The 27,187-nt window shown below is 47.0% G+C and overlaps 1 long non-coding RNA gene across 1 annotated transcript in view; it reads left to right on the top strand.

The window, feature by feature from the left end:
- LOC142890671 (uncharacterized) overlaps positions 1–27,187 on the top strand; it is a 48,048-nt gene that overhangs the window by 8,978 nt on the left and 11,883 nt on the right. Inside the window, exon 2 of the long non-coding RNA XR_012927106.1 lies at positions 25,579–25,634. This is a non-coding gene — a long non-coding RNA (uncharacterized LOC142890671). The remainder of the gene's footprint in view (positions 1–25,578; positions 25,635–27,187) is intronic.

Here is a 27,187-nt window from a genome sequence, read left to right as displayed (position 1 = left end):
CTTCGGAGGCAAAATTTCAACATAAATAGCAGAAAGTTTTCTAGCCACAGCAAAGTCCAAGCAGACCCCCCCCCCCCAACCCCAACCAGTGTCACGCACATCCCTACAGCACCTGTAGACCTGCTCACACGTTATGAGAAGCTCCAAATCGATAACTGCAGATCCTACCCTTCCACTCTGCTGGGCCAACCTCACTAAAAGCCCCCATGGGCCCCCAGCGCCAGACAAACACAGACTGATATGCCCGGGCTGGCTGTGGACTGCTTGCTTCCACTTAAATCGATGGTGAACTTGGTTTTATGAAACCATAAACACAACGTCCTCCAGAGTGTCGCAGCGCTGCTGCCGTCATCAGAGCCAGACTGGGCGGGCGGCTGTTGTCTATGCGGATCTGGACTCAGTGGTTGCAGTGAGGCATCGCAGCCACTAGATACTGCTGCAACCTGTAATCTGGCTCCTCCCCTGCAGAGACTTGGATATGAAGTCTAGCATTACGCAATGATCTCCCCTGGGAGTACCCGGTGCTGTACACAACCTAGAATCTGAGAGATTCTAGAGCTGAAGTGCGGCTTTCAGAAACAGAAAAAAGAAGCTGACGCGTTGACGTGCGCCGCTAATGTAATATCTCACTTTTGGATTTTTGAATAAGTGGTGGACAAGCCCCGGGGCGCCCGAAAACTGCGTCGTGTTTGACGTATTAATCTCCTGGAGATGAGTTAACATCTCTTAATTGGCCTCAGTTCCACGCTGGCGCGCTCGGATTCCAATTTAACAAAAACAAATTATGTGGTAATTTGAAAAGGAAAATCGAGATACTGCGACTCTCATCAGCGACTCACTCCTGGCCACTGAAGCGGCGAAAAAATTAATTAGATATGTCGGGGATCTTGTTTGAGGGAAGCTTTGCAGAAAACCCCGGCTCTTAACTTACTGTTTGTCTTTCCGAGCGTTGGGCAATTGTGTGATTGCAGGGAGCTGTTTGCTCTGCTACCCGGGGAGGAAAAACATCCCCCTCTGGGTGGAGAAGGCGCTCATCTCGTGACCCCTGGCAGCAAATCATCAGTTGCTGATTGAGGCCCGGACGTCAGAGGTGTGGCAGTCAATGGTGTTGTTCCTCTCTCTTGTCTGTGTCAGTGTACAGTAAACACTCGGTGACTCAACGAGTCCGTCCCACTCTTTGGGGGTCACTCCCTGCTAACCACCTCTCTGTTTACCCTCGGCCTCTGTCTCCTCGCCGCTTCCTCGCCCTTATCTCCGTCTGCCCCGTCGCTCTCTCTGTGGGTTTATAGCCCTTTATTGGGTTGGAAGCACACAGCCTGGAGGGCAGCATCTGGTTGCTCGAATTTACTGGATATTCGGTAAGCAGTGAGGAATCAAGGAAGTACACATTTTATCTCTGAAGTGTATTGTAAGTCATCTAATGGTACTCGTAGTTTGCCAACTGAGGCTGAATCGCCGTTTTGTGCATCACTATCAAGCTTTTCTCTGCTGAGAGCTTGATGTTATGCCTCCAAGACCTCATTAATTCCATTTCCAACAACCTTGAAAATGTGCAGTTTGAAACTGCCAATAGAAAACACTTATACATTTAAATAAGTGTTCTGGATATTGTAAATCCAGAACCAAGCGTTATAATTATCTGGACGGGGGTCCCTTGAAGATTTATTCTGCTTCATATCCCCTGCATGGAACAAACATAGAGCATTAGTTTAGTTTATCTTGCTGTACCAGTATAAGCAGGACTTGTGATTGTGCACGGTCCTAAAAGGGACAGTGACTCCCGTAATGTGATCCAGCCAGCCAGGCAGTCCTTAGATGTTGAATCAATATGTAGGTAAAAAAACCAAAAAAACACTCTGGCTCTGCGGGTCCTGGTGCTCTGCCAGCACGGATAAAAATAACTCCAGCCCCAGCCGCGTCCATGTGTTTTTTGTCTCATTTCAACCTCGCGGGAGAGGCGCCGCTCGCTGCTGGTCTGACCCCCAGTGGCGTGGAGTGGCTGTCCGCCGTAGGTGGCTTGTGTTGCAGCATCGACTTTAAAACACCCAACCCTCCTGCAAGTGTGTATCCCTCGTTTTTTCACGAAGATTGATCATGATGCAAGTGTACCTGAAGACTAGAAGGTTTTTTTGGTCATGGATGCTGACGAACAAGTTAAAGCGCAGCTTTCTTATTTGCATTGATTCTGTTTTAGTTTGTGCTTGCTGCTTGAGGTGGTTAAACGTCCGATATATTGAACTCGATGATTTATTTTTTTTTGTCTGTGGCTAACAAGACACTGATTCTTCTGATTCAGTACCACAGCTAACTGGACAGCTCCCCCTCTCTCGCACCAGCAGACAGGAAGTCAGTCGTCTCGCAGCTGCATGTGTTTGGGGCCACCTGGCTGCCTGCCGTTAAGGGTGGGCGTGTTCCTGAGGGTCACGGTTGGCGCTTTTTCTATTGCCACACCCGCCGGACCGCCGCTGGCCAACATCAAACAGGCGGAGCAGATGTTTTCCAGTGACGTTCCTCATTCACCCACCGCTCAGATGAAAGGACCAGAAAGTTTTTTTAGCTGCGAGGGAAAATCACGATGAGATCAAAGACGTAACGTTGTGTAAGTGCCGCAACAGAATGGCTTTCATTTTGAGTTTATTATTTATTTCTTTTTTTGTTCTTTAGTAACAGCTTGGTTTTTGAGGACCTCCTCGAGGCATCTGAGCCATATTTTAAGCACAGTTACTGGTGTCTTGTAACTAAAACTACATCATAGAACAGCGTTGAAAAAAGTGAGAGCGACTGCACGACTGATGACATCACAGAAACTGACACAAAGGACTGCGCGTTTGTCTGATGACGTGAAGCCGGTCCGACTTTGCTGCCCTCACCTTGACAGGAGCTATGATGGCAGCCAAGACAAAGACAGGAAGTGTGTCCCTAAGTTCACCCGCCTGTGGTAAATACTTGATATGCTGAGTGCATAACTGCGTGAAGGGTGATCGCACTGAGACCCATGTTAACTGCAGTGTATCCTCACATGTGGACGTGAGTAACCTCAGATCGCTGAAATATTGCAGCCTCGTGTTTCTCTGGATTCAGAGAGTTGTGTTTCGTGCACTAATGGCATATTTTTATTTTTGTTTTCGAAATTTCTCCAGCAGAGCGTCACTCGCTAAGCCCCTAGGCGCTGAATTCTGAAGCCGGGAAAATGTCAAAATTTCCATGTTGTCACACACAGGGAGAGACAGACTCCAGCTGCATTTGAGGTGCAGGAGCTAAAAGTGTTCCTCCTATCGGGCTCGGCGCCGTCTACCATCTTTCTTTTTCTTGGTTTGAGAAGACATCAGACAGGTAAATAGAAGCCAGAGGTGGGGAATACAGAGAGACCTGGCAAACCCCCTGCTGAGAATTGAACCCACAACCTTCTTGCTGTGAAGCAGTGTTGCTCCCTCTGACCTCCAGTTTTGTTAAAAATAATAAAAATAAAAGAAAAAGTTTGCAGGCGGCGGGTTCCTTTGTTAAAAAAAAAAAAGAAAAACAAAAAAAAAAAAGATTTTGAAATCCATGTTGCCTGTGAATGCTGCTTTTAATAAATCGATACCCTGATGTTGGAATATTTATCCTGGTCTGAACACAATTAAGAGAGCAAAGAGAGATCCGCTCCATAGGAGGCGCTCTGCCTCTAATTAGAATCACGACAGGAGAAAATTCCCATAGCTAGATCACTGGCTTATTACAAGTGATTGCATCCAGCGGGGAAAGTCGTGAAACAAGCAGCATCAAGAGCCATTTTCAATTCTCCGCACAGCATCAAAGGACTTGAGAAATTGAGCAAAGACAATGTGGCGTGAAATGGCGCAGCGTCGGCCGAGCTCGGGCTCAGTGGCCAAAACAGAAAATGTCCCGTCCTCCTTTAATCCGCCATAAAATGATTTTGCTCCACCCTTTTAGCGGAGCCGCCACATTCAAATATTCATTAGGCGTAAATTCAAAACCAGAGCCATTTACTCACAACGGCCACCTTTTGCCCTTTTCAATTTGAATTCAGGACACAGCTGTAATTCGTTTCAGCGGCTGTAATGGGATTGCACCAATGTTGTAGTGGCAACCTTCAATAACTGCAGCTCCAATAATGGACTGAACCCCTTTCATGCCGCTCCTGCCCCGCATCCACCTCAATGGTAATGATTTCTCCCTCATCAAAGTGGAGAAATGCTTCTCAAGCCTGTGCATTTTCTTCACTTCACACTCATTAAGTCTGCCCTCAGCCAGCCGGAGGCATCTTTGTATTCCTGCCTCACATGTCTCTGGTTATGAGAATAGATGGGCGGTATGAGATGCATCCTAATGGAGCCGAGGAGGATGCAGTTTGTATTTTAAATTCGCCTTTTGTTGAGTAGCTTTAGCTTTATAACTGGAAATAACTCAGGTTTTCACGTTTTATTTGTTTGGGATTTTTTTTTATTTTTTGTGCTGTTTTCTAGATATGTGTAGATTTATTGTTTATTTAGGTATATGATTTTTTGTTGTTCATCAGTTTTGCAAGGAAGTGCCCCCAGAGTTCCAGAAGAAAAAGGATCTGAAAAAGTGAAGAATGTGGAACCTTTAACCATTGTTTATTAATCAAAAACAAGATTTCACACATATAATTAAATTTATTTAACTAAAAATTGGCGCATATGCTAAAAAAACCCGCTGATTTTTATTTCCAGGCGCCAGCACCTTTCTCTTTTAAAGAGCAGTTGGATTTTTCCAGAGAGGTGTCCAGAATGTGACAGGAGAAAAAAGAAAAAAAAAAGCTAATTTGTCAGATTGTTGACAGACTCAGTGAAGTGGGACAGCAGCTCATGAGGGAGAGGGAGAATTTGTCAGGTCTCTGTGCCTTTCCTTTTCACTGACTGGAGGAGGAACTGTGCACCATTGTGGCAACAGACGGTGCTCCACACAATAGTGATAATACGGCAATACGGGTAAAGAAAAAAAAAGAGGAAAAACAACCCCACCCGATGAATTACCTTTCATGTACATGCAAATGAGATTGGACGCTAAGTCCTAAATATTAAATTGGATGCGGTTGTCATCCTTCACCATCAAAACACTGAAGTGTACTTAATTTATGACCGTGTATCAATACCTGAGCCTGGCAAGATGGATGGGTTGAGTTTGTTTGCTGGCACCGATTCTTTTTTTCCTCAGACGTCGGAGAAACGGGTTGGAGTCAAAAGCCGAAGGAGCGGCAGATAACGGCTGCGAGACGAGCAGCCGGTGATGAATGACACGGCCGAGGGTTTGATTAGTTTTTTATCTGCTCACGAGACTCTCGGGGATGCACAGAGATTGATGGGCTGCGGAGAGCTGACCCGGCGCCACTTTGTTTGGACGGCACAGCGTGTTCTTGGGACTGAGTGCACTGTGAGTCAAATACACTGAGCAGTCCCTCGCTCTCCATGCTGGACTTGGAGACTGACTGCCCTTCGGCTGTTTTTAAAAGCACCAGATCTCCACTTTCCATCCCTGGGCCCCAGAACATCCGCCTCACACCATTAATTAGACATACAATTCTGTAAATCTCAAGGAAACGCGCATAATTAGCCCAGGGTTTGCAGCTGCCCACGCAAAAACGTGAACAATTTTCTTAACATTTTAATTCGTTGGGATGAGAGGGTGGGGAGGTAGGGGGGCGTCTTTGGAAGAAGCCAGAGTCTGTTTGCCGCGTGCCAGAAATAAACGAAAGACAATCATATACGACTAACATGCTTTTTAAAGACAGCGGCAGATTAATAATAGATAAATCTGATGCAGCTTGCAGGTGATGCCTGATCACAGATCACATTGTGATATATGCAGTATATAATTTATTTAAAATTAGCAGACCCTTTACAGATGTGACATAGAGTAAGAGCATTTGGAATGACAGTCTTTTTTTTTCTTAGACCTTTAACAGCTGTAGATGTAGATGTTTACAGACGTAGATCATTCAAATCAGCGGAGAACATAAGCGATGAAACTGTTGTTCTTCAAATTCAGAACCGTGGCGGGAGCGCCCTTCCCTCCGCCCCCCCGGCGCCTGTTTGCATGCGTGTGTGGAGGCTGTCAACATCCATTTCCTTCACTTTGAGCTAATACCCTTTATTGAGCAACAAGCCGGCATGCTCCAAACAGAAGCCAGAGCTAAACAGCCATGCCTAATAAAGCTGAGTATTTCCAAAAGGGGAATCAGCATCTAATGGACCTTGATGAGAGTCAATGCGCCGACCTCGTCTCTCCAAGTAGATTTATGACACGGCGTTGAACCCGGGAACTCGTATTACTGGACAAGTGAACACGGATTGATGGTAGTGGAAAAATGCAAGCACGTCTCAAGATGCAGCATCAACAACCTTAATTGATTGGGAGAGCTGTTTTAAAAATATTTTCCATGAAATCAGGTCTCCAGCTCACACAGTTCATCTCAAAATGTAGTTGTTAGTTGGGAATTTGTCCAAAGTCAGTTGGTTTCCGATCTGAGCAGCCCAGTTCAGACATCCTGCTGGACTGATGGTTCACAGTGGTAACCATGCCAACTGAAGGGGGGAGAGAAAATCTAGCTCTTTCAGTTGGGACACCGGATTAGATTTGAGGTCTTAAAATCAGTTTAGCCTGATTACAGCTGGAGCTTGTGTGTTGGATGGACTGCTGTGGAGCTCAAGTAATGAATTTAGACATCACGACATATGGACGGACTGCATGCTGCCCAAATTAGGGGCCAAAGTGTTTCCAGTCCCTTTCGATGCCGCATCACTAACTTCACATTTTGGCCATGGGCTTAAATTTGAATAGTGCAGCTGGAGCGCCGTCGTCCGAAGGTTAAAGGGCGACCTGTGATCCCTACGGCACTTTGAGCCTCCGTGAGACGGTTCGGATCAGTTTTGCAGTTCAGTCCAAGGTGGTCGGCGGCAGGCTGCTTCGTTTTTTAAACGGAAACTGCTGTCGCCTGTCTCGGTTCCATCTGCTCAGCGGTGGTTATTGAAAACAAATAGACGGGACTCGTGTTCTTGGCGGGGGAAAAAAAGAGGAGATGCACCTGGCGGGATATCAGGCTCCTGTCTGAGCAGCAGCAGCAGCAGCTGCAGCTGTGTGGCCCCGCCTCCCTTTTGAGTTGCTGGACCAGGCAGGCAGGCAGGCAGGCAGGCAGGCAGGCAGGCAGGCAGCCAGGCAGGCAGGCAGGCAGCCGGGCGACTCTGCGAGTCTCCTTGACGGTCTTTTACAGCATCAATCAGCGCAGCTCTCCATTTATATGTAAATGCAGCGGCGGCGACGTTTCACTCCTAAAATAGTCGGAGGTAATTCTGCATCCTTCCCATCTTCCCTCTTAATAAATGTCGTCGTTATTGCTCCTCTCGGTTTCCGTCTCCCGCAGACGCTAAAGACGCTCGGGCTCTTAATCATTGGCCCAATGGAGGAGAAATTGGCTTAGTTTAGTTGTGTCTTAGTTTATAAAATTGGCTGACGGAGGCCTCGCCGTGTTTTTTTTTCTTTCCATTTTGATAGCGTTTTCACTTGAAATTGGAGTGAAATGCGGCAGAGCTGTTTTTTTTTCAGCTCATTTATTTCAATCTGTTCCATTGAGGAAGTCTTCGCTTTTCACGGCGCAGATGAAGAGACGCTTCTTTCACTTCCCCAGTGTGTTTGATGATGAGCGGCCCCTGCCGGGGCTAATGAGGAGGCATGTTTTTTCCTCGCTGTTTGCAGCCCACTCTCAGACTCCTGAGAAAGGACTCTCACCTTGGGATGATGTTGCAAGAGTAAAGTGCGAGGAGACCATGAGCCCGTCGAGTAATGGGGGAGTCAGAGTTGTCATCCTTGAGGAGTCCCGGTAGCTTGTTTGTGGTCTACTGCAGGATGGAAGCCTCGATATATAATGTCACAAGGCGATCTAATATTCATCAGACGGCATGCTGGTGACAAACTCTTGGATAACCGCGCCATCAATAATTGAAAAGGCCACAGACGTCGATGCAAACACGAGGGCGTGAAAGCGAGGAAGCCAGCGTGTAAACGCCGAAACTGATCATTTTGTGGAAACAGTGATGTCACAGCTCTAAACCCCTCCCCCTGCCCTGCAACCTGAGCGGTCGTGAGGTGCAGGTGACCACTCATAACATCAAGAACCACGTCAGGCAACAGAACTGTTGCTGCTACTAATGAGCAGCCTGCAGTCTTGCCATTAACCTCCATTACAACAAACCGCAAACAATAGTGAACAATAACACATGGTGCTCGTGGATCCATCGTGGATTGTGTGCAAAGTGAAAATAAACACAACAAAAGCAATTTGCAAACATTTGGTTTTACTTTTTATTGATTTGTTAGCAAACTTTTACTGGCACGACTCCCAGTCAACCTTAACATGGACCTTTTAAGGCTTTGAGCTCTAAAATAACTCGAAGCAGAAGTTCAACTCTGTCGTTCATCCGCACCGTCTTTTCGCCAGCGATCTTTCTGTTGTCAGTGGTTAGTGAGCCGCTGCTTCTTTAAGCACGGTGTGTTTCAAGTGTTCTTCTTCCTCTTCCGCCTTGAGGGAGTAAACTTGCAGCGCCACACCAGGCCTGGCATAGGTACTGCATTGTTTTCAGTTGTTTCCAACGTATCAGTGTAAGCGCTTGTCTCCGTGTAACCTGTCTCCGTGTAAATGGCCCCTAAGAAAACCAAGGGGCAGGAGGATCAGAACTTATCCAGACTTTTCAGACTTTCAGACTTTTTCAGACATCTTCACCGATTTTCAGTTCTTGTTGTTCACCTCTGTGGGTCACAGTTGCTCCACTTCCTCTGCGAGGCTGGAGGTCTGGGGATGTGTCCAGTTCACCCCCCCCCCACTCCCCCTGCGCCCCCCGCCCTCCCTCTGCCCTTTATTTGGCTCCAGATCCTGCAGCAAAAGGTCGCAGCCCGCTGCCGTATTTGCCCTTTCTGTTGGCCGAGACCCCCAGCCGACCTGCTTCCTCTTTGCCAAACTCACCGGCTCTCACGCAAAAACGCCACTTAAGCGCCGGCCTTCCATCGTGCACTTTGGAAAACTACCATGACCCCCTTCTTCCCCCCCCCACCACCACCACCATCTATTAAGTCCCTCTGGCTGTTGTTGAGATTACATTTTCTATTACTGGACCGTGGAAAATAGATGAATTACCTCTGATGCGGCGCTCTTATTGTGTCCTGTTTTCATTAGCCGTGTCACCCTGCTCTCTTTATCTTCTTTATCTCTATTCCATTTTCTCCCCGCGCCGCATTTCCCAGCCTGTGATATCCGTGCCGATGCCTCCGTGTGAAAGACTTGCTCTCTGGGGGAGGAGGAGGGAGGAGCAGACACCTGAAACCGCTGACCTTTTACTGGCAGAAAATAGTTTTTCTACTTTTTTGGGGGGGGGCATTAGTTTGTTTCGCAGAGAAAAACAAGCACTATTTCTTGATTATTTTTTTTCTTGTCGTTTTTGGAGACACTGCCAGTTTTGGGAGTAATCGGATGCCTGATCATCTAATGTCTTATCATGAGTGAAGATAATGGTCTATATAAAGATAAATCATAGAAAAGATTACAGCCATCCTGTGTGTATTTGGTGCTTCTGCTCCCCTGTCAGTCAGAGATGAAGGTTGGAAATACTTATATTTATATACAAATATACATATTGTCCTCCTGTGTCTCACCAGACACTGAGCGGATAGTCTTGACGACGGAGACGCTGCAGCCCCACCTGCTGTACGGTGCCACGCAGTGTCCACGCTGCGTGCGCGCAAGCGACGAGGAGGGGGAGGAGTAGAAGGAGGAGGAGGAGGAGGCGTCACGGCGGATTATTTTTGAGGCCGCTCCCCCGTTTCTGCTCCCCTGCGCTGTAATTATGCATACGAGCGGCGGTGGCGGTGATGCAGGGAGAAAAAAAAAAAAGTTATTTATACTGTGCCGAGTGGTGTCCAACTGCCACAAATTTTCTGATTGGTCTGGGCTGCTTTTTCTAGGTCAGACAGTGGATGGCGGGCACACACACACACTCTCTCTCTCTCACAAATATTCTCAGTCACACACACACACACAGCTCCAAGCGAGGAAGGTGATGTGCATTAGTCGCGTGGTTGCTCCTCTTCCTCCCCAATCTAAATATAAACGTGACTCACGGCGGTGTCTTTGCTGGCACAGACTCAAGATGGCGACGTGTCCTCACCGACTCTGGCAGGTTGTCCCTCCTCCTGCCGTCCACTTCCTGTCCGCTGTCGTGAACGTGTCTGTCCTTGTGACGGAGCGCGTACAGTAACGTACAGGCAGTAAAAGTCGTTGGCAGTCGCTGGCAGCTGTTGCTGCTGCTCAGCGAGGCCCAGAGGTGGAGATCAGGTGGGCAGGAGGAGACTCTTCTCTCTGCGCCATCACCTCCCTCTCATTAGCTGTGTTTCTAAAAGTGCGATTTGCAGGTGTTACCATTGAATGGTGTGAAGCGCATAAGCCGTAATTCTGGTAAAATCTCGTCCCTTGAGGCCCCACTTTGAGGAGGATGGAGGTACAAAAGTTCTTGTATAAATCTGCACTTCGATGTGGTCTGCTGTCAAGAAGTTATATTTTTCTCTTTGATTACTTGTAAAAAAAAAAAAATATTCCGTCTCCTCCTCCGTCCAAACATAAGGTGCCATTTTCATTTGAAGTGAACTGGTCACGTGACCACCGTACCCATCCGGCGACGTGTAAATGCGGGAAAAAAAAGTGTTTGTGTGTACACTTTTGCGATATACCTCTATATGGATACGTCTGAAAAACCACCTCATGAGAGTGTCAAAACCTTTTAGCCGTATTTGAGAGGTTTTTCCAAGTTTCGGTGTCTCCATGACCAGTTTTTTTTATTGCGATATTTAAGTTTTGCGCATTTTTCAGGGTGATGGAAACGCAGCTATTGTCTCCTTCTTTCTCTCTTCCTTTGTCGGCCCGCTGGGTGTCTGTGCCCTTTGGTCGGAGGGGAGTCGCTGTGAAAGTGGGTGGAGGAGGTGAAGAAGTGAGGAGGTAAAAAGAAAAAAACAACCTCTACCGTCACTGCGCTGCGGTGTTCAGTATCACAAGGTACTTTTCCGAAGTTGTATCTGTCTGTAATTTGAAATGTTTTGAAAGCTGTTGCACAGAGGTGATACTTTTTTAACGTGTGAATAATAAACCAACATCTTAACACATTAACTGTTACCAGCTGTGTAGGAATGAAGGTAGACCAGTTAGACAGTGGGCTGTCTTGTCCGGTCATTGGGGCGGATTAGCATTAGCAACATTTTTAACAGAATCACCTGTAGCTGCTGCCAGGGCTAATTAAAAAAACCTGAGGCGAGTAAGTCTTTTCTCAGCGGAGGTGGAATGAGCTGCAGCTCAGTTAACGTGATGCTTATGATTAATTATTAATAACTGGGATTTGCTGCCTCCTATCAGTCCGGTGTGGAGGGAAGCGGTGCCGTTACCTCGCAGTCTGACCTGTCACACTGACCATCCGTTCCACTGAATCGATCATGGCCACCAGTGATGCATCATCGGTCATTTTTTCCCCTTCCACCCTCAACGTCATCCCTCCACCACCACCAACACGCGGCCTTGGACCTAGTTTTATTTTCAGTTTCTTTATCGACACCATCTATCACATTTCACAGCGACACGTCCCTTCTTGCCCCTGCTCGCAAAGTTGAAAGACAGGAAATGAAAAAGAATGAAAGAAACAAAGGAGGGAGGGGAAAAAAAAACCTCCTTTGACTGGTTTTATTTTATTCCGTCCCTTCGGATTGGCTGGAGTCAGATTTCCATTTCTCTCTCTGCGAACTCCAGTCAGGAGAGGAGACTCTCATTCTTGGAGAGGCTCTCTGGGCGGCTCTGGGTCCCAGCGGCCGAGCTCTGGCCACGGCCCGCCTGGAGCGGCCGAACCTTTAAAGTGCTCTCTGTCACATTACATTTGCGGCCTGATATTAACAGTGCAGGCGGCGGAGCAGCAGACGGAGAGAACATTAGCCGCGACTCACAAAAAAAAAAGAGAGCCCCCGAGGCCCACGGCTGGGTTCAGAGTGTCCAAGCAGGAACTTGTCTTGTGATCAGCGGCTGCAGGAACGAACGCAAAAGAAGCTGCGTTTCCATGACAGTTTTTTCGCAAAATAAAAAGTGATATTTGTAAAATTTCAACAAAGTACAATTGTGATGTGCAGGTGTTTCCATTGAATGGTGTGAAGCATCACATCATCGTCAAATCTCATCCCACAGGACCCCACTTTGAGGAGGATGGTGGTACAATTTCCCTTTCTAATTCCTTGTATAAATCTGCATTTTGATGTTGTTTGCTGTCAAGAATGGTTGTTATATTTTTCTCTTTGATTGCTTGTAAAAAATGTTCTGTCTCCTCCTCCATCCAAACGTAATGCGCCATTTTCACTTGAAGTGAACCGGTCACGTGACTTCGTACATCACGTCCGCTGATGTGTAAATGCGAAAAGTGTTTCTATGACACTTTTGCGATATACCTCTATATGGATGGTCTGAAAAACCACCTCATGAGAGCGTCAAAACCTTTCAGCCATATTTGAGAGGCTTTTCAAATTTGAGGTGTTTCCATGACCACTTTTTTATTGTGATATTTCAGTTTTGCTCAATTCTCGGGGTAATAGAAACGCAGCTAGAGTCTAAAAAAGAAAAATTTAAGAAATGCAAACAGGCTGTCGTGAGTTGAGTCACTCGCGTCCGCCGCCATTGAGAAAAAAAAAAATACACGAAAAAAAAAAAAAAATCGACATTTAACTTTGACTGTACCTGTACCTATCCCATAACCCCGGAGGGTCGTTGGGGCACCACAGACGATGTTCTGACCAGCTCTCTCCATCCCTCTCTGTCCTCTGCAGCTCTCATTGCCTCACTTAGTTTCAAGTGGGTCCATTCTCCGATGTTATCTTCCCATCTTTTCTTTTGCCTCCCTCGTCTCCTGCCACCTTGTACGGTGCCTTGAAGGATGGTCATCGCAAGGCCTGAGGATCTGGTGATGTGTCCGTACCACCTCAGTTTGCGCTTCATGACAGTGGAGAGCAGGTCATCATGTGGGCCGATGGCTTGGCTGATCTTTTGCCGAACTTCCTCGTTTGTGACGTGTTGAGTGTAGGAGATACCCATTTAACTTTGAAGGAACCAAAAAAAGGCCCAGACGGAGCGTCCAGCTGATCGGCCGCCTGCTTCTCAGAACAAACAGATGAATATGAATCGTCTTTCAGGGTACCTTCGTTCCTCCTCCTCCTCCTCCTCACTGTCTCATCAGGCCCCCCGTCCTCCCCACCCTCGCACTGCCAGAGCCGGCCAATCTCTGCATGCAAATCATCCTGAGAGGTGGGCGGGCAGTGGAGAAAAACATCAATTACATCTGCATGTGATTTGAAGTGGGGGTGTGGGGCTGGGCGGGGGGGACACCAGGTGTCGGTGTAAGAAAAAAAAGCTTGATTTTTATTTTGCTGCAGCTTTCTTTTTCTTTGCCGTCGAAGTAGACTACCAGTCAAAGTTTGGACACGCTATCTAATGCTATGCTTCTTCTTTATCTTTAGTACTTTCTACACTGCAGATAGATTCTGAAGACATAAAAAATATGAGCAAGAGATATGTAATTATGCGGCAAAGAAAAACACGTAAATAACTCAGAATATGCTTTTTATGAAAAGTGGCTGTTTTGAGGAATTTCAATATAAAATGTGTTTGAGTTATTTGACACTTTTATTGTTTCCTACATAATTGTGTGTCCATATATGTAGTTTTGATGCCTTCAGTGAGAAACTGCAATGACAATAGTCATGAGAGTGAAAGAAATGACATTCAATTTATAGGGAGTGTCCAAACTTCTGACTGGTAGTGTAGCTGCTGTTTGTCGTGGTTTGGTGGGGTGTTTCTACTGGGGTTCCAACGGGCGCGTGGGGGGGGGGGGGGGGGGGGTCTTCAGTGCCACTGGAGCCACGAGCTTCACGATATCGGCCGTCTAAACGACTCCGGGGGCTCCAGACGTGGACCGCCGAAGCCTGTTGATGAGCCTGTGACCTGTTGGTACCAGGGCGGGATGGATCCGTGTCGTCCCGTTGTTTACACCCAACTAAGAGTCGAATTTACCAGTGACGTGCTCCAATGGGGGTCGACTGTTTTTAACCTTAGAAAAGGACAGAGGGAGGGAGAGAGAGAGAGAGAGAACATGTCGCTGCGAGGGAAACAACGGCGGCTCCGTCCAGCGGAGACCAGTCCACGTGACGCAACAGGCCGGCTTATATAACACCCATCTCATGCTGTAACTGGAGCAGAAGAGAAAAACACTCACACACACACACACACACACACACACACACACACACACACACACACACTGCAAACCAATCAGAGGACTCATCACCTTAAAAAAAAATAAAAAGAGGCAGTGGGTGGGGGTGGGGGAGGTTGTCTATATGCATATCCACAATGTGTAATCAGAAGAGTAATTTAACTTCCCAATCAATGGATGGTTACACACCAATTAGGGTATATAATATATGATTCTGCTGGAGAGGGCTCCGTCATAACTCTGGTAATTACTTCTCATAATAATCCGCCGATGCCGCAGGAACCGGCTCAGCTCCGGAACCCGGCGAGCCGAGACCGAGGCCTCGCCAATAACCGGAGCCTTTTGTTTACCGCGCGTGGTGGCGCTAATGAAGGTGGTGTAAAAAAAATGACACCCCCCTCACGTTGCCCGTCTTCCCGCGGCAACGTTAAGCTCCAATTAAAAAAGAGGGAAATTGAGCATCCTGAGAATGAAAGGATTGACGGGCGTTGATTACATGACAGCTGAGCCGAGTGCTTCCCAATTAGCATTGCAATGCAGCACGTAGCATCACTAGCTGTGTTTCCGTTTCAATTTTTCGCAAAATAAAAGCAATATTCCTAGAAATTCCGACAAAGTACAATTGCGATTTGCAGGTTTTTTCATTGAGTGGTGCGTATTGCATAAGCCGTAATTTTCGTCAAATCTCATCCAAACGTAACGTGCCATTTTCACTTGAAGTGAACTGGTCGCATGACCCCAAACGTCAAATCCGCTGATGTGTAAATCTGAAGTGTTTCCATGACACTTTTGCGATATACTTCTATATGGATACGTCTGAAAAACCACCTCATAGCCATATTTGAGAGGTTTTTCCAAGTTGACGTGTTTCCATCCTTGCGATATTTAGGTTTTTGCGCAATTCTAGGGGTCATGGAAACGCACACACTGTGATTTTTGTGTTTGTTTTGTGTTGCAACTTCCCACCACCAAAAGCTCCACAGAACCACTGAAGAACCATTTTTTTTAAAAGCCTTTATCAGTGGTGCACTTTAAGACTCAGACCGCAGCTCCTTGTGTTCATGTTTTGAGCGGGCTGAGGTCATTAAGGCCGCCGCCGCACACTTGTGCTTCGTCACGGAGCCTCTCTTCATCCGCTGCCCCCCCGCTCCATTAATTACGTCTAATGGACGCGCGCTGGTGGGTAGAGTCCCGTCTGCCAGAACAAAAACAAGTGATTAGGCGGAACAAGTTGCGTCACAGGGGAGACGACAGACAACCATTTGTTCCTGGGTGGCTGGACTTTTACTCGCTTTTCTTGTAGTTTAAATGCAGTGGGAGAGATTTTTATTGAATTTAATGTGATGGGATTAATGTAACTTCAAATGTATCTTAGTAGAACATAGAATCCATTCAATGCGCTTTTACTTTAAAGGTAAGGCGTGCAATATTTGGAGATTTTGAAGAAGAAACAGCGACATCAAGTGGTTATGTTTTAGATTGCAGTATCTTTCACTCACTCCCTCTTCCTCCTGAGCTTGCCAGTGAACTACGGTGGCCATTGCGCCCAAACCTGGATAACCCGTCCCCCTTCTTCTTTATTGGTTTATTTAAGGAAACAAGTGTTCACCCTAATTACGAAGCACGCTGTCATGCAGCTGGATTGTTCACATTGGGATTCCTTAGAAACATGGTGGTTCAAGATGGCAGCTAACTGGGAACAAGACCCTTATTGCTCAATGTATATTCCTATATATAAATAAGAACCGTTCTATGGGCAGGAAAGCCAAATTACTTTTATTGTACTGCGATTACACACTTTTATGAATGTATTTATGGGCAGAATGTGAAGCTTTTACTAATATAAAAATCATTAATCAAGCCGAATATGACACACTGGACCTTTAAGGTTTTCCCTCTGTCTGTTGCTTCAGGCGTCACTGACTCCAGACTTGCAGGTCCAGAGGTCTGCTGAGTCGTCGATGTGGCCTTTTAAATATCAGCTTATCACCGAGAGCAACGCTGACTTTGGTTGTATCTCATTAACCTATAACTGCAGCGATCACCCCCCCGAGCTCCCGCCGCCCCCTCCCACCACCACCGCTATCACGTCTTTCTTCACTTTATTTCAAAGCTGCATTCTTTCTGAAGAGGCGGATTCAAAGGAAGCAGCCGTGTGACGAGTCAGACCTGCAGCTTCCAGGGATCATCACACACACGCGCACGCACACAAGTAGAAGGTCGTGGAAGGTGGAACACCAGGCCGTGGTATCGAGATTGGACGCAGTCAGATCAGAGCGGGGGCGGGGGGAAGAGCAATTTGGGGCCTCCAGTGATCTCGTCTTTAATATTTCACAGGGTTCTTCAAATGCTTTTCTCTTTCTTCTTTTCTTTTTTTTTTTTGAAAAAGTGGTCCTCTTTGTACAAATGGAAACGGGTCATTTTTCATCCGAGATCTGCTGTCTTGTCTTTGGCGGGCCTAATTCAATCGGACCATCCTTTGCTGCCAGCTGCATGTCTCAGTCAAACCGCGCTCTCATCACACAAACTCAATTAAAAGCCTCTAATCTGTGCGTCTGCTCGGAGACGCAGCTTTGTGCGCAAGCGCAAGCGTAGGTGGGCACTGGGTGTGTGTGTGTGCGCGTGCGCATCCTCGCCGTCCTGACGCACAACGTGATCTCTGTTTATCTCGTTAAATACTGACAGCAGAGGAGGAATAAGCGCGTAGTGCAGTGAGGGCCTTTACCTCCTGTCGTTTGCAGCATATTGCTGCAAATTCGGGAGGCAAAAACACTTGTGTTGCCTTGCGCTAACTTCTTTGACCTTCCTTAAAAGAATAATAGAAAAGTATTCAAGATGAAGCCGCCATCCACCCAAGCAGGACTGAATGGCCAGAGAGGCGTCTCGCACACAATCTAGTTTCATTGGCGTTTTCAAAGCTATTGCAAAAATAAGAAATGAATCCCAGCTTCAGTTCACCAACTGAATCTAATCCTGCCAGCGATGCTGACGTGCAATAACACGTGGCAGACGAGGGACACGTCTTCAGGCTAATTGATTGGGCCTGCTGCAGTGTGCACTGACACACACGCACACACACACACACACACACACACACACACACACACACACACACACACACACACACACACAGACACGCACACCTGGGATGGAGCGGCAGCAGGGCAGTAAGTGCTGGCCTGGACACAATGAGCTGTATTGTCTGGTGTGGAAAGCAAATTTCATAGGAGCTCATTAAAGCTGACACCTAAAGGACTCGATGGGAAAGCACCAGAGAGAAATTTTGATTCTTCCTTCTCTTAAATATAAGCAACACTTTGAGTAAAACCAATGAGCTATTTTTGCTCGTGATCTCCAGTTGCATCAAATATATTTACCGGTTTCGCCATAGACACGTTTACCTTCAAAGAGTCTCTGGTGATTGACAGCCCTTCCACCCACCCACCCCCAGCCTTGTGTACATTCATTTTCAGTGTTGGCACTGTTCACACTAACCGTACAAATTGCGCAACTTTTTATTTTCTCACATTTTCGCTTCTCTTCTGTGAATAGATTTACATCTCGGCAAGTTAAAAACAATGAAAATGGAAACCAGGCATTATTCTCATCAGTATTGAAGTTGACGTGATGGAGTCAAACGCTTTCATTGTCGTTGTTTATACGTGCGAGACCACAGGGTTATTGTGGACAAAGCAATCTGCAAGCAGTGTAATTACAGAGTTTTTGAAGAATTCTTGCTTTTGTTGTTTTCCATTGACCTTCCCCCCGGGGGTTGATGTTGGAGTAAATTGTCGCAATTTTCCTTCTTTTCTTTATTTTTTTTCTTTCCACAAAAGCCGGCGGTCCCTCGCGCGACGTACGCACATATTTTCAGCCGCTGTAATTACATTTGATAGGCGGGAACGTCGGCTGTCTGACAATCTTTTCTTCAAGTCTGCTGACATTTCAGTCTAAACAAGGGGTGGGGCAAACTTTTTGACCAGTGGGCCACAATGGGTTCTAAAATTTGCCAGAGGTGCTGGAGCAGCAGCAGATGGTTGGAGTGTTTTGATGACCCATAATTCAGTAGCAAGTATTGCTTAACTCTCTTTTTAAAGAGATGCAGACTCTTTTATAGTGCTGTCAATCTCAGTCCAGATTTTTGGACCTTCACAGGTTACACTAACACTCGTCCATTTCAGTTTCCTTTTCATTCCCTTTGAAAGTTGTTTTCCCTTTGTGTTGTGTTCATAAGTGGGAAAAGGAATTGGGATGAGATGACTGAGTCTGTCATTAATTCTTAATACTGCATTATACATTACACAGGCATTATGAAAAATGTTACACTCTTGTCAGCTTCAGAAGTTCATAACTATAGAAAAGAGGATGACGATGAAGACGATGATGATGATAATGATGATGATGATGATGATGATGATGATGATGATGATGATGTTGTTGTATGTACATGCTAGTGCCGAGTTTCCAGTGCGTGTTGAGGTTGAGCGGTGCCGCGTGTCAGGCAACGGTGCTCCTCCCCAAACTGTCTCTAAAGAGTCTCTAATTGCCTCTCGGCACAAGTCTAACTTTGCTTTCCCGTGTCTCTATTAGCCCAGCGCGCTAATGAGTGTTGCCAGGCAACGGTTGAAGCAAGGCTGCCGGAGTGAGCGCCGGCCAAGAGACTCTGGCGCTCGGCGAGATGCCCCCCACCAGCCCTCCACCGCCCTCTTCCCGTTTCTTCTCAACTTGATATTCATGTGCCATCTGCATGCAGCAACAATGCCCGTTTCCACTTTGACATCAGCAGGGTTTGCCAGGACGTAGCGCTCGTAGCGGTCCAGCACTAATTAGCCGCGATACCAACAAAAAAAAATGATCGCATTCTTTCCTGTCCAACTCATATTTGACAGCTTTCTAAACAACTTGTGTGGAATTCTGGTATTCGTGTCCACTCAAGGCATTCTGTTTGAGTGACACGATGCTCTGTAACATTCCATTAACATTCAAGACCGAAGGAGGAGGAAAAAAACAAAACCCTTCTCCACACAGAATAATGAATTCCGCAGAGATATGTCGTTGAGCGCCAGCCAAATATGGCTCAAATTAGCACTGATGGGAAATGCTCCACATTTGCCTCGCACCTGCAGAAGCCAAATAATGCCGTCTGATTGCGTGATTACTCCCGAGTGCCGTCTCTGAGACGCAGTCGTTCACTGCGTGATTGTGCTGCGAGTCCTGATGGAGAGCCTCTGATCGTCTTTCCCCCGGATCGCTTCACACGCTGTCAAACTACAATCGGTCCACCCGCCCAGCGACCTGCTTTAGCCCGGTCGGGGCAAACAAAGATGCGATTGTCTCTGCAAAGACGAGCCTGGTGGGGTGGCTCTCAGGTTTAAAACCTCCACCAGGCTCTTCCAGCCTGGCCCAGAGTGGAGATGTGGCTGCGTGCCGAAGTGAGCAGCGTTGGAGGGATGTTTGGCTCCAAGTGGGTCAAACCCGGCCAGAGACGACCAGTCAGCCCCGGCTCGCGGTCATGCTTGTCTCCTCCAATCAACCTCGGTGGGCTTCACAAGTCTGCTTACCTCTCAGCCTCCCTTATCAGGACTGAGCTGCCTGAGAAGATTCCTGAGCGGGAAGCTGGAAGGTTCTGCGATCGGAGTCCAGCTGAACGATAAATACGAAGGGTGAAAGGCTTTTCTAATTCAAGGGCAGAGTGGAGGAGGAGGAGGGGAAGCAGGGCCCGATGTTGATGCTGCGTCATTATCACGCAGGGAGACCGTCTGAATGTTATTACACTGTCTGATGTGAGTGCCAACTCACAAGGGCATTCTGCTCCACCCAGACGCCGGCAGTGGTTGGGCGAGCCGCAGACAACGTTTCATTATCAATTAAATTTTTGTCCGTTCGGCCCCTTGATAGGTTTGTTCTATTCACCCGGTGAGGAGCCTCCCTCCTGATTGGCTGCTACTCATTCCTCTTTTGAGGTTGGCGGCCGATGCCAGAAGCCCGTCTGATGATGCATGTCTTGTCTGGTGAAGAAGAGTCGTCCTCCGATGGCAACTTGCAGCAGCAGCAGCAGCAGCAGCAGAGGCTTCATCCTTGGCTGTGTCCTTGGCTGCCGAGTCTCACCGACACTTTGAAAGCATGTTATGTTTCCCGTATTGGAGTAGCTAAGTGACAAAGTATCGCGCAGTAGATTAGTGATTTTAATTAAAAAAATTTAACTTGCTCTCTTGCATTTCCTGCTGTTTGTCATTGTGCCTCACTGTCCTGTCTTGTGTTTCCGAAAGGGAAGCCACAGGCTGTTACACTCGCTCCTTATCTTGAGAGCAGGCAGGCCGAGTTAGCGGCGTTTTAGAGACATTAAGGTCTGACGACGTCCCTAGCTCGGAGCTGAGCGGTCCGATCTGAGGAAAAAATCTCGCTAATGGCTACTTTAGCCCTTTCCAGGAAAAATCCAGTGGGCTCCCCCCGTGACCAATCAGTGTCAATACAAGGTGACACGCTTGCACACGCTCACAAGCTGTGTTACCATGACCCCTACAATCGCACAAAAACCTAAATATCGCAATATAAAAACCTCTCAACTATGGCTGAAAGGTTTTGGCGCTCTCATGAGGTGGTTTTTCAGATGTATCCATATGGAGGTAGATCGCAAAGTGTCATGGAAACACTTTTTTTTGCATTTCCACGTCAGCGGATGCGACGTACGGGGTCACGTGACCAGTTCAGTTCAAGTGAAAATGGCGCCTTATGTTTGGACGGAGGAGGAGACAGAATTTTTTTTTTACAAATAATCAAAAAGAAAAATTTATCAACCATTCTTGACAGCAAACAAACGAGAACAAACAAAAGCATGTACGTAACTCTCGTAAAATCTCACGGGACGAAATTTGATGAGAAATTTTAGAAATATCGCTTTTATTTTGCGAAAAAACTGTCACGGAAACGCAGCCAGTGTCAATAGAAGGCGACATGCTCGCGCACACTCACACACTCCAGATTTGGATGACAAACATGTTCCAGAGTCCCGATGTTTATTTATGTCTCATCCTGTCCACCTGCAACCAGGTTAGCGTGCTGGCATATGCATAATCAGAGTGACACTGTGGCTGTTTCATCATCACGTGTTCTGCCCTCTGGATGCGGCAGCAGCAGCAGCTGCTGGATACGCCTGTTTCCCATATTGCGCTCGTATCATCCCTTTCCTTTATGTTGTATTGTTCACCTCCTCGCACCGTCTATGGAGTGCGCTGACAGTGGGGGAGGAGGGGAGCGTCTCCGGCAGCCTAATTAGCAGGCAGGCCTCGACGCACTGGGCCATCACACAATTTTGACGTGAAGACTGAAGGAAGTTGACTGACAGGCTCGGTCCGACCGGAGCAGCAGATCAAGCCGGCGATGGCAGTGAGCGAATGCAAAAGAAAAAAAAAATGAAGGACTGAAAAAAACAACAACATTTCAATATTCTCTTCCAGCCGTCAGCAGACGCTGGCGGAGCGGAACTGATGCGTTTAAAAAAAGGGGGGGGAAAAAAGAATTTGCTTAACTGTGCGTTGTTGCAATATTCATTTTGCAGAGTTTTTCCTTCTCTCCTTCTTTTTGAGGATCTCAGAGTTGAGGGGAAAATGGCCTCAGGAAAAAAGAGCCGAAAATCTATTAAACAAACTTCCAGCGATGATCCGTCTTAGTAGCTGCGAGAGGATCGGCTGAAAATGTGAAACGCCTGGCGGCCTGCTTGTCTTGTTAGTAATTACCCGTGTGTGTGTGTGTGTGTTTTCGCCCATTACCACCTGGAGACGTCCCAGGTCTGCGGAATTTCTAATCACTTTCCGTGTTTTCCCCAGAGGTCCTCCGGCGTCTCGCCTCTGGGCGCTGATTGGATTTTTCTCTCTCGCCGCTTCGGCCGCGATGATTTCAAGTGTCTGTTTTTATTTTATTTTTTTATTTACGTGACAGCGCCCGTCCAGCCAGACCATGTCTGACCTTCATTCTCAACAAGTGGAATTTTCAACTGTGGGGGAGGATTTCTGGTTTGTTCTCTTCCTTCAAGTTGATTTGAAACCACATTAAATCTGGCGCCACCTCTGGTTGATTGTTTTAAGACTCTCTCGTGAATTATACAAATTTTGTGGTACAATTATAAAAAAAAAAAAAAAAAAAAAAAAAGAAAAGAAAATGTGTTGCCCTTACTTGGGCGAGAAGCAGATTGTCAGACTTAAATGTTCCTCCTTAAAATCCTGCAGTGACTCAGTGATCAAATTTATTGTATTATTTGACCTCAGTTTTGTTCCGTTCCGAGCCTCCAAGTTTCTTGTCAGTGTTTGTTCTGTTAACTGCTCAGGGGAGGGGAAACGGGCGGTGGGTGGGCGGGGCGAACCAGACAGCATCATATGGCCGCCTGTCATCATATGTGCACAGGCCTGGCGGAGGCGAGGTGTATTCACTGGGTTTGGCTGGTCTTCCTCCGGTTCTGCCAGAGACTCTTTGAGCCAGAGAGCCTCAGAACTGGCGCCTCTCGCTTCTCTCTGTTTATGGAGGACAATGGAGGCGCCGCCGTCCAACCTACCCCCCCCCCGACTCGACTTGGAGATTGCGAGGGCAGCGGCGGACTAATATCGGCGTGCCGGATATTGACTGTGTGGCCCTGCTGGGGCGGGCGGCACCATTGTCCCTTAAACGTCGCCTTCTTATTAAAACAGATACCGAGATCTAAACAGCAGTACGAGCGCAAGGCTGATATTGTGTCGGTATTATTTTTTATTTATTTATTTTTTCCACTTTGTTATTATGACACTGCCCATCCCGGTGGCGTGGTGCAGGGTTGTGTTGTGTGCAGCCGGGAATATTTAATATTTGTGAGAGAGATGGACGCGATGGCTCGGTTTTTATCTCAGCTGCAGATGTTTGGAATTATTATGAAAGTGACGCAGCACTGCCTCGGCTGTCACTATCGCAGGTGATGATAATAATACATACAATAATAACGACGAGGAGAGCCAAAACAACAATGATGAACACAAAAAAAAATAATATGGATTCTTTTAGATCTTGTTCTTAAACTCCTCCTCCACAGCAACCAAAGTTTTTTTTTTTAATGACTGTAAAGGTTAAAGGCAACAGATTGTGCATCAGTGAGTGAGGAGCTTCACTGTCAGCGGATTAACTGACGGTGGTTTTCTTCCATGCAGTTCTGCGTTGAAAGCCTCAGTCTGTCAGTAAAGTCAGTCAAAAAAAAACAACAACATGACAATGCTTGTAGTGCCGGCCGGCTCCGCCCCCCTCTCCCAGACTGACAGCTCCGGCTCTGGACTGGCGTAGCATGGCGCCACCTTCAGGACTAGAGAGCGAGTTTTGGGGTCTTGGTGTGAAGTAGTGTAAAAAGGAAAAAAGCATTTTGGGAACATTTTGGTCGACGTTTCCTCCTCCGCGTGAGTGTTGATGAAAGTCCAACAGCCAAATGTATTTCATCTGGAGCCGCTGAAGCGTTTCCTTTTGCCGAGTTTGGATGTTTATTTTGGACGACCTCTGAGAAATGTGTGACAACATGCAGCCGGACGCCGCTTCAAAGAGAGATCTCAGTATTTTTGTCAGAGGTGCCGTCACACCTTCTCCCTCTGCATTTTCAGGTAAAAAAAAAATATATATATATATATATTCCAGGTGTAGGGCCTTGGTCCATTATCCACGGATCTATTTACAGCCAACTTTTAGTGGCGGCTGAACTTTTAGTCCTCCATCCACTAAGCTTAATGCACACTCGTGCGCGTTTTCTCCTGCGTGGCGGACTATTTTCGGAGCCGCAGCAGCACATAATGGGAAGCCGAGCCGACGGTGGGCGAGGTGTTTGCCGAACCTTCCAAAGTGTTGCACATTCATCAAACACCTTCAGCGGCGGAAGGAGACGCAGTCAGAGCGCCGCCGCCGCCGCCGTCTCACAGCTAAAGATCGGCGCTAATTAGCAGTTGCTTATGATATTGATCTTACTGCCTTTATCAAACCTTAGATACAGCGTTGCCCCGTCCGCGCCTTGGACCTGCATGCCGACCGATAAATAAACTAGTTGGTGCAGTTGCTTCTTCAACTTTTGATCAATGTCGGTGCACTTTTGTTTTTGTAAACGTTATTTCAGACAATTTCGGATACTAACAAACAAGTTCTTAAAATAAATTAAATAATACTAGTAATAAAAAATGCAATTGGCACTTTCACCTTCTCTTGTGTAACTTGAAAAAATATATTTTTTGTATATCTTTTCAAATCGGTCAGCATTTATCGCCAGTTTCATATTTTCTTTCATTCCACAATAGCGCACCACAAATTGAAATACACATATTTTTTCAGTGCTGTTTCATGTTCCTTTATACCCCGCCTCCAACCACAGGGTTTCCTCCAACCACACGTCAGGATTTGGTTCCTCCTCAACAATTATACTGCCCCATTCAAGCAAATATTGAGTTAAAAAATAATAATAATAATAAAAAAAGAGTAATGTAAATGTCATGTCAGGAATGTGGTGGCGGGTATTTAGCTCTCAGCTGGAGGCCATGTTGAAATAGTTGCTGAACACATTCGTTCCTCCGCCTCATTAACCTCCTCTGTCCTCTGAATCCGTCACACCGACGCGTGAACGCTGTTCATGTTTCCCCGCCGCTCCATCCACCGCCTGCAACCCACACCGGGGTTTTTATTCTGGGACCTGGTGACATTTTATTAAAAATAGCCGACCAGCGTTGGTGCACAGCCAGTCTTTTCATCCCCTAGTCTCTGGCTGACAGTCAAAGTTGCTGAAAGCATCGGGCTTAATTATGTCAGCTCGGTTTCAAGGCCAATGTGACAAAAGACGAATTGGGATCCCACTTTTTTTATTCCATTTTTCTTGCTTCCATTTGTGCGGATGAATTGATGTTTGTCACCTTAACAAGCCTTAAAGAAGACCACTGGACTTTTACAAAGTGTCTCATCTGCCCTTTATGAGCGGGATTAATCTTGCACACTTTGATTTGTCACCTCAGCTTGGTAATTATCTTTTTGTGTGTTCTGGCTGCTGCTGTTCAGATGTTCTAATTTGTTCAGACCTGTGTAATTGGTTGTTTTGGTGGACTCGATGAAAACCGTTAAATCAAGTGTATCAGCCTTTTAGCTTTTGTGGGACCTTTGGTTGAATGAATGTTAAAAAGACTATTAGAATCACATGGTGGCTCTAGAAATGATCTGATTGACATATTTTATTGCCTTTGATTAAATTATTAAATTGTTTTACTCTGTTTCTTGACTCCCCGGAATATGTTTGTTTTTCCAGATCCAGTTGCCGTTTGGAAGGAAGTCGGGAGGAAACGCCTCTTAACGGACGATACTGTGAGTGTCCTGCCAGCCTACAGCCTCATCGCCATCGATCTGTCTCTGTTAACCCTCCGCCCTTAATGGAGGTTTCAGAGAGGGTCATTAAAAACAAGTCGTAAAATTTAAATTTTTTCCCCTAATTGTGCATCTGTGAAAGGTGCCCAATGATGTTTACCTAAAAGGACATCATAGTGTCTTGTAGTAGCCCCATAAAACCCACACACACATACACACCCACCCACACACCCGCACGGTATCAATCAGATCAGTGGGTCCATCAGGGAGTCAGGATGCCTGATGGCCTCCGGCCTCATTTGAGATGCAGACGTTGTCCTGTTGCTTCCTTTAATGAGATCTGGAGGCGTGCAATCTAATATTGGCCGCCGAGGCTGCGACACGGCCCCCGATCCTGCGGCCCAGGAGGCTGACGGCTAATTCAATGGAGCAGAGTCGGCTGTGATCCGACTGGAGCGGAGTGGGGCCGCCCGGTCACCAGGACGGGATGGTGACGCTCACGGTCCACGTTGGTGATCAGTCCGTCTTTTTCCCAAATGAATTGGAGAGCTCTGGGCTTGAATTAATCGCATAAGCCAACAAAGCACAACGCACGCAAGGCTTGTGCAGAAATTAGTCAAGCAAGTGTCTGTAGCTGGTGGCGGACGATCATCCTGTTCATCGCGCTAATTCTTCCAGTTCTTCCAACTGGTTTCGGTGGCGTGATTGAGCTGCAAAACGCCCGGAAATTCTATTTTCAACACCCTAAAGTGTAAAAAGCTTCCTCCGCGAGTCCCAGCTGTCACTCTGACAGGCCCACTTGATGTTTTTGTTTGTTGTCTTGACCGTCTTGCTGGCGTCAGGTTAAACACTTTCTTTAGGAGTGGCAGAGAAGAAGCCCACCGGGGCTCCAGGGGTCGGATCAGGGGCCTCTGGGGCCCCTGGCGCTGACAGTGGATACAGTCGAGAGGTGATTTACAGCAGCTCGGATAACCCTAACCCCCCCCCCCCAAAAAAAAAACACAACAAAGCAAAACACTGTGGCCAGGTAAGATAGAGGGGAAACAGCACTGCGGGGAGAGAGCGTCGGACCTCTTGGGGGGAACAAAAAGCTGCTCAAAGAGACGGAAAGACCCCCATCATCATCAGTCACCGAGCCCATCGCAGCCGCAGCTCCCGCCTCTGTGAAAATGGCAACTAAAATTCTTGTTGCGTCTCCTGCTGCTCACTTCCTGTGCGGAGGACTCGGACTCATTAGCGCCGTCTGATTGGATGTTGCGGTGCGCCCACTCCTTCCTCTCTGGGTGATGATGATGATGAGGCCTGTCAGCGCTGATGGATGCGCTGAGCCCTGCCCACCTTTGCTCCACTCCACTTCCCCGACCCCCCTTCACACCTCGGCATGGGGTTAAAACCGCGGCTCGCCTGGAACCCGCCTGAAAGTTGCCGACCTCTCCCTTGCGCTTGTTTCCGTCACCCAAAAAGTCACCACAACAGATTATTCCCTGCAGCCTCCCCAACATTTAAACTCTAAAAATTGCTTGCAAAATATTATTCAACGCACAAATGTTCTC

This window comes from Nelusetta ayraudi, unplaced genomic scaffold (genome assembly GCF_046127955.1).
Source record: "Nelusetta ayraudi isolate G7.1 ecotype Tasmania unplaced genomic scaffold, CSIRO-AGI_Nayr_v1 ptg000027l, whole genome shotgun sequence".
In the NCBI taxonomy this organism is placed as follows: domain Eukaryota; kingdom Metazoa; phylum Chordata; class Actinopteri; order Tetraodontiformes; family Monacanthidae; genus Nelusetta; species Nelusetta ayraudi.
This window is presented reverse-complemented; position numbering and strand designations above follow the sequence as displayed.